An 8,185-nucleotide genomic window follows, 5' to 3' on the forward strand; every position below is an offset into this window, starting at 1 on the left:
CTTCATAAGAGATGGCAAACCACAAAACACATATGTGCTCACTTCTCATTGCACTACTAGTCTTTGCATCGAGTATACTCTCTCTCTCTCTCTCTCTCTCTCTCTCTCTCTCTCTCTCCTCAGACTATTTATCTTTGTTTCTTTGGATCTATGATTATGTCCATCCAAATGATTGTTCTTACATAACTTTTCTTTACATCATTTGCATATATATGTAGCTTGGAAGCCCACCATGCAGCTTCCACCTTGTTGGCACCACCCAGAGAAGTTCAGCATATGCTTTGCCACTTGGAGGGAAGAAATATGCAACAAGCTATGCATTGCCGAGAACTACGAGTATGGGGCTTGTGCCATGATTTACCCAGTGCCGCGTTGCGTCTGCCACAAGCGTCATTGTCATGACACTTAACCATGATGAGTGATGTATTTAGGATGTTTATGTGATAATAAAGGGATGGTGGTGTTTTTCATCATTTTGAAACATAAGTATTTAACAAAGTGAGCCTGAGTTCTTTCCAGTATTGACCAAAAGACTTCTAATGAACATGGTTGAATATATGTGTATTGCTTGATGAATTTCACGATTGCAAAGAGAGATAATATTATATACATGTAATATATAAACATGTAGTTAAAAATGTCACAAAACTCTAGTCATCTAATTATATTAATAATGTTATTTTAGATCATGCCAGACATGAGCTGGTTCTCAGCAAATCAAACCTTGATTAATTTCCCATCCAATTCTATTAAAAATGTTATTTCGGTTGCAAATAATCACTAAGTAATTGTCATGAAGAAACCAAACTAAATGGAATTATTAAAATGCCCCAAACCTATTTAATACTGAACCGACAACATTTAATAAGTCCATTTCAATATAATAAATAATCAAACATTTCAAAATAAATTGTAAATTGATGTGCTAGCTCCACACTTTCCATAGTATTTTGTGACAAGTTCATCATTTACAACAAAAGTCAATTGATCTGTAAATAAAATAAAAGCAAAGAAAACTCAACGATAGATTGATAGATGCAAATAAAACTCAACGAGATATTTTTGGGTTTTTGATAAAATAGATCTGAAAAAAGAGGTAAATAAATTGGAAACACAAATAGCATTGTAGATCTGAAAATATATGATAGGAAATAGACTCGGGGGCCGTAGATTTCACTAGCGGCTTCTCTCAGAAAAATAGTATATGGTGGGTAAACAAATTACTGTTGGGCAATTGATAGAGAAGAAAATAATTATGACGATATCCAGGACTATGATCATGTATATAGGCATCATGTCCAAGATTAGTAGACCGACTCTTGCCTGCATCTACTACTATTACTCCACACATCGACCGCTATCCAGCATGCATCTAGTGTATTAATTTCAAGGAAACACGGAGTAATGCAATAAGAATGATGACATGATGTAGATAAGATCTATTCATGTAGGAATAGACCCCATCTTTTTATCCTTAATAGCAATGATACATGTTTGTCATCTCTCTTTCTGTCATTCAGAATAAGCACCGCAAGATCCAACCCATTACAAGGCACCTCTTCCCATTGCAAAATAAATCAATCAAGTTGGCGAAACAAAACCAAAATATTGGGGAAGAAATATGAGGCTATAATAATCATGCATGGGTAGATCTGATTGTAAACTCATAATTCATCGGATCCCAACAAACACACTTCAAAAAGTCATTACATCAAATATATCTCCAAGAACATCGAGGAGAACATTGTATTCAGAATCACAAAGAGAGAAAAAAGGCATCTAGCTACTGCCTACGGACTTGTAGGTCTCTAGTAAACTACTCACGGAGCGCCAATGAGGATGGTGAACCCCTCCGTGATCGTTTCCCCCTCTGGCAAGGTTCCAGAATAGGGCTCTACATTTGATCTCATGGTTCTGGGACTTGCGGCGGCTGGAATTGTGTTTCGTCGACTCCCCTAGGGTTTTTGGAATATTCGGGTATTTATAGACCTGAGAGGCGACGGAGAAGCTTCCCATGGGCCCCACAAGGCATCAGGACACGTGCTACTTCTTGAGCTTGTGTTGGTTTTCCCTTGAAGAGGAATGGGTGATGCAACAAAGTAGAGATAAATATTCCCTCACTTAAGAACCAAGGTATCAATCCAGTAGGAGGAACACACAAATCTCCAATGATGGCACCTGCACAAACAAAAAATACTTGCACCCAACACGATAAAGCAGTTGTCAGTCCCATCACTGTTACTTGCAAGGATGAGATCTGATAGAGATAGATGTAAAACAAGATAAAATTAAATAAAAGTTAGCGACGTATTTTTAGATTTTTGGGTTTTATAGATCTGAAAATAATATGGTAAAGATAGACCCCGGGGGCCATAGGTTTCACTAGAGGCTTCTCTCTTGAATGAAAACATATGGTGGGTAAAGAAATTATTGTTGAGCAATTGGTAGAAAAGCGCATAATTATGATGATATCTAAGGCAATGATCATGAATATAGACATCACGTCTGTGACAAGTAGACCTACTCATGGCTGCATCTATTACTATAACTCCACACATCGACCGCTATCCAGCATGCGTCTAGTGTATTAAGTTAACAAGAATGGAGTAACGCTTTAAGCAATATGACATGATGTAGAGCGATAGATCCAATCAATATGGTAAAAACCCCATCTTTTTATCCTTAATGGCAACAATACAATATGTGCCTCGCTACCCCTTCTGTCACTGGGTGAGGACACTGCAAGATTGAACCCATCACAAAGCATCCCTCCCATTGCAAGAAAAATCAATCTAGTTGTCCAAACCAAATCAATAGACCAAAGACAATTACAAAGATGTCTTAATCATGCATAAAAGAGTTCAGAGAAGACTCAAATAATATTCATAGATAATCTGATCATAAATCCACAATTCATTGATCCCAACAAACGCACCGCAAATGAAGATTACATCGAATAGATCGCCGAAAAAATCGAGGAGAACATTGTATTGAAGATCAAAGAGGGAGAAGAAGCCCCGTCCTGATCTCCTTGCTGATGGAAACCGAATAGGTGATAAACCTGGACTAGAGTCTTGTGTGGTTAGTCAGGTCGTGGCCGACACCCTCGCTAGGCTTCCGCTTGAAGGTTTCCGAGTACATGTCGTGTAAACGGCGGTAAGTGGTGAGAGTGTGTGTGAAGAAGTACACCCCTGCAGGGTTATATATGATCTACTCGAATAGCCGCGTCTGCGGATATGGAGTACTTGGAATGATTATATGGTTCATAGATAACTTGAAGAGGATACTCTAAAATGCACAAGATAAGCGTTAGTGTTATGGATGGCCTTCTTGTAGGGAGACGGGAGCAGATCCATAGTGGTGTATTGATATGGTGAATATGTGGACTCGTGTGTGCCACATCAAAGAAGTTACTGGTAATTGTAGTTCAGGATAGCCACCGAGTCAAATCTGGCTTGATGCAGTTAAACTCCACCACCCCCTTGCTGATACTGATGCATAAGTAGTTAGTTTTGATGTAAGTCTTGCTGGGTACATTTGTACTCATGTTTGCCTAATTTATATTTTTGCAGAGAGACTTCAATCTCACTAGTAGTTCCATGTGGAGCTTGGGAATCCGAGAGAGAGGTCTGGCTCCTTTGGAGGGTCTTGTAGATAGACAAGCTTTTTAACCTTCTTTCTTTTTAGATGTCTGTAGTTAGACATGTTTATGCTTCCGCCTATGCTTGGTGCTTGTATGACTTAAATGCTGGGTCATGAGACCCATGTTTGTAATACCTGGCTCCTCAGAGCCTATTGAATAAATATTTTGAATCATAGTGTTTTGTTGTGATGCCATGTTGTATTTACACATATCAAGCATATTGTGTGTATGTTATTGAAATTCTAGGTATGTGTGGGATCCGACACCTAGTTGTTTATTCTTGGTAGCCTTCCTTATGGGGAAATGTCTCATAGTTCTTCCACTGAGCCATGGTAGTTCGCTAATGCACCGGAACACTTAGGTTGGCTGGCATGTATCCTTCTTTATTCCTGTGTCTGTCTCTTCGGGGAAATGTCATGCGTTGTTCCTTTAAGTCCTTGTAGCTTGCTACAACTTGGGTTCATACGTTGATGATCGGCGCGTTCATTGTTGGGTTACATATGCCTGTCCCTGTAAGTTTGTGCTACCTTTGGTTTACGACTAGTCATGTCAGCCTGGGTTCTCTGTCATATGGATGCTAGCGATACAATCATATACCTGAGCCAAAAGGTGCAAATGGTCCCAGCTAAGGTAAGGCTGCAGCCGTGGGGATACCGTGCGTGAGGCTGCAAAGTGATATGATGTGTTACATGCTAGATCAGTGTGACTTAGGATCGGGGTCCTCACACTAAACCCTTCTATCATCGGTGTTCAGAATAACACTTCATGGTCTCGCAGCCCTTATCCTCTCTGTGGCTTGCTCACCATGATCATGTGTACCTGCAGGGATGAAGAACGCTGACGAGACAACCGACATCTATGAAACTATTTTATTTCATGCATACGGTACAATAAATCAAAGCCCTTCCATTGATTTATACAATAAATATAGTGGGTTGCAAGGCCCTTGCCATAACCCATACCTTACTAGAGTACTCATACATGGAGATCAGATCACACGAAGAGCACATCATCGAACACATCATGAAGGAAGATTGATTGGTAATATGTCTTACAATGGATGTCGTGTGTGATACATGTTTACAAGTATGATCCAGTGGAAGAAGAATATGGTGGTGATGGTGGATACGGAGATGGAAATGGTAGCAGCAAGGGTTGATGAAGATCACTCTATTCTGGTTCTACTCACACTCGTCCATATTTAGCCCATTTTGTGTAGAAACGCAATAAAGAGAGGATATGTTGAATCCTATGCATTCATTAGTCAATAGTGGAAATGTCAGAATGAATATCTAAGTTTAAAGAAAGGGTACATGACTGTAACAATATCACTCATCACACATTCATCTTTCCTGTTCTCGGGGGATTCCTACCACAATAGGTGGCCCATATGCACCCGAGGAGGCAATTGTTCGGGAGAGCAAGCCCCCGAGCACCGACTGCCCACCTAGCCATGCTCAGTAATTGATGACATTAAGTCCATCTTGATGGGATGGTGCCGAGGGGGACCTTGTTTCCACTCTTGTTGGCAATAGTGTATGGTATCTACCGCTACAAGATAAAATATAAAAAATTATTATGCAATGGATGTAATCTTATCAACAATAAGTGGAGCTGGTTGCTAGCATTTTCATAGATAATATTAAATAGTGCACTATTCTTAGATTCCTATTGGAAGTGATCAGACAAGTGAATATTTAAAATCCCGTAGAACTTACTCCATGGTAGAGAAAATAAGACATTTTCTCTTGCTTTGATTGTGTGTGTTTTAATACTTCCTTTGATTTGTAATCTATCACCAAAATGTTCAAGGGAAAAGAGCGTAAACGAACCTAGATGATGGTAGTGAATTCGTGCATGCACAATGATAATAAACCATTTTTTTAGATAAGGAAACAAATAATATCGCATTAGTATATGCACTTGATGAATTAGCAAAACTGTGCGCTATACCGGCATATAGTCACTTCCTTCTAGCTATAGATGAAACAATGGGGATATATCTTAGGGATTTTCTTTTCAAATAATATGGTACTATACATATAAATATTACAAAAAGCGGTGCTATATCTTGAAGGTTTCCAATTGTCAAAAAATACAATCTTAGAGATTCTTAGAGATTGATAAGGGACACACACACACACACACACACACACACACACACATATATAAAAGCTCATACAGAACCAAGAAAACAGAGAGGATACTCCATTTCTTCATAAGAGATGAGAAACCACAAAACACATATGTGCTCACTTCTCATTGCACTACTAGTCTTTGCATCGAGTATACTCTCTCTCTCTCTCTCTCTCTCTCTCTCTCTCTCTCTCTCTCTCCTTAGACTATTTATCTTTGTCTCTTTGGATCTATGATTATGTTCATCCAAATGATTTTTCTTACATAACTTTTCTTTACATCATTTGCATATATATGTAGCTTGGAAGCCCACCATGCAGCTTCAATTTTGTTGGCACCCTCCAAAGAAGTTCAGCATATGATTAGCCTTTTGGAGGGTAGAAATATGCAACAAGCTATGCATTGCCGAGAACTACGAGTATGGTGTTTGTGGCATGATGGAGTACCCACTGCCGCGATGCATCTGCCACAAGCGTCATTGTCATGACACTTAACTATGATGAGTGATGTATTTAGCGTGTTTATGTGAGAATAAAGGGATGGTGGTGTTTTTCATCATTATGAAATATAAGTATTTAATAAAGTGAGCCTGAGTTCTTTCCAGCATTGACCAAAAGACTTCTAACGAACATGTTTGAATGTATGTGTATTGCTTGATGAATTTCCACAATTGCAAAGACAAATAATATTATATACATGTAAATGTTTAAACATATAGTTAAAATAGTCACAAAACACTAGTCATCTATATTAAATCTTACATCATGCCAGGCATGAGCTGGTTCTCAGCAAATCAAACCTTGATTAATTGCCCATCCAGTTCTATTAAAAATGTTATTTGGGTTGCAAATAATCACTAAGTAATTGTCATTAAGAAACCAAACTAAATGGAATTATTAAAATGCCCCTAACCTATTTAATACTGAACCGGCAACATTTAATTAGTCCATTTCAATCTCAATAAATGATCACACTTTTCAAAATAAATTGGAATTTGATGTGCTAGCTCAACACATTCCCTAGTATTTTGTGACAAGTTCATCATTTACAACAAAAGTCATTTGATATGTAAAAACAGTAGAGAAAATGAAAGAAGCAAAAAAGGAAAGAAGGAAGGATTGAAGGACCTAATGTGCACATAGGCCCTAGTGGCACAGTACCCAGCCCAGTCCGCTAATGTTGTCGTCCCTTACCTCCTCTTCATCTTTGTCGCGCTCGCGGCAACACGCCCGCTCGCGTCGCCGATGTACACGCGTCGGCCATCCTGCGGTTCCCCCAATGGATAAGAATGTCGCCCACATCCACCTAGGGAAACCGTAGCCACCTTCCCTTCCCCTCTCGCTCTCCCTTGCTCGTTCGCGAGAGGAGCCACGCCATCGTCTCCATGGACGTTGTCAACCTCGCGGCCACCAAGTTCACCGCCCGCTGAGGCTTCTCCAGGAGCACCGCCACCCTCCCTGTTGTCGCCTTTGAGCAGCCGCTCATGCCGGACGCCCTTAAGCCGCCACAATCACTGGTCTCCTTCGTCGGCCACCACCTCTTCCTCCTTGTCGAGCTGCAGCACCGCGACCTCCTCGGCCTCCCGTTGTTGCTCCTCGACACGGTTGTGAGCCGCTGCGCTGGATGCGCTCCTCCCCTCCCATCCAAATTGCCTCTAGCCTTGGTCCCAAATAGTGCCATCCACCACAGCTGTTAGCTCCCCCCTGTCGAGCTCCGTATGCCCTCGTGCCTCGACATGAGTTCCCCAGGGTGTGGCCTCACGCCCTCACCTCGTGCGTGTGTCGCGAGCTCGTGCACGCCCTTCTGCCCCTCCTCGCATAAGGGCCATGCCCTGGCCTCGCCTGTGTGCCCCCACGGCCGCGACCATCTGCGCTCGATCACACCTCCGCCCGCGCCCGCCAGGGCCGCGTTTGCCCGCGCCGTGCTCCACACCTACCCCCTGCCCGCAGCCGCTTGCAACCTGCTACCACTACCTACCTGCCGGCCGAGCGCCATGGCTGCCGGCACTCTTCTATGCGCACAAGGGTGTGCGTTCAACCCCTTACCGGCTGGGCCAGTGATCAGTGGGGCTCGGTAATTAGCCTAATTAATTATTCGCTAATCCAAACCCTAAACACCCATGCCCAGTGGCCCCACTAGCTAAGTAAACCTGATTAGTATTTTAATTTAAGAATTAGTCCATGACACGTGGGCCAGAGTTAAACATTTAGATAATTAATATGAAATCACCAGGTCATTGACGGATCGGTCCTGGTAGGGACTTTGACCAGTCAACTCCTGACTTGGCAAACTGTGGACTGGGCCCCCTGTTAGTCTCACAGTACCACTGGATGGGTACACTTTTTGGTACCCTTAGCCATTTGAATTTAATAATTTTGGAATAAATTCAGGAAATCAAGTAAATTT

General features: G+C 41.5%; 2 long non-coding RNA genes across 2 annotated transcripts; both read left to right on the top strand.

Annotated features, from left to right (window-relative positions):
• Positions 1-516, top strand: LOC119281006. Its single transcript, XR_005138243.1, has 2 exons — positions 1-72; positions 219-516. It is a non-coding gene; the product is annotated as an uncharacterized LOC119281006 (long non-coding RNA).
• Positions 517-5,819: 5,303 nt separating this feature from the next.
• Positions 5,820-6,382, top strand: LOC119281007. Its single transcript, XR_005138244.1, has 2 exons — positions 5,820-5,929; positions 6,080-6,382. It is a non-coding gene; the product is annotated as an uncharacterized LOC119281007 (long non-coding RNA).
• The last annotated feature ends 1,803 nt before the right edge of the window (positions 6,383-8,185 follow it).

The sequence above is a fragment of the Triticum dicoccoides genome, chromosome 3B, assembly GCF_002162155.2.
Source record: "Triticum dicoccoides isolate Atlit2015 ecotype Zavitan chromosome 3B, WEW_v2.0, whole genome shotgun sequence".
Lineage (NCBI taxonomy): Eukaryota > Viridiplantae > Streptophyta > Magnoliopsida > Poales > Poaceae > Triticum > Triticum dicoccoides.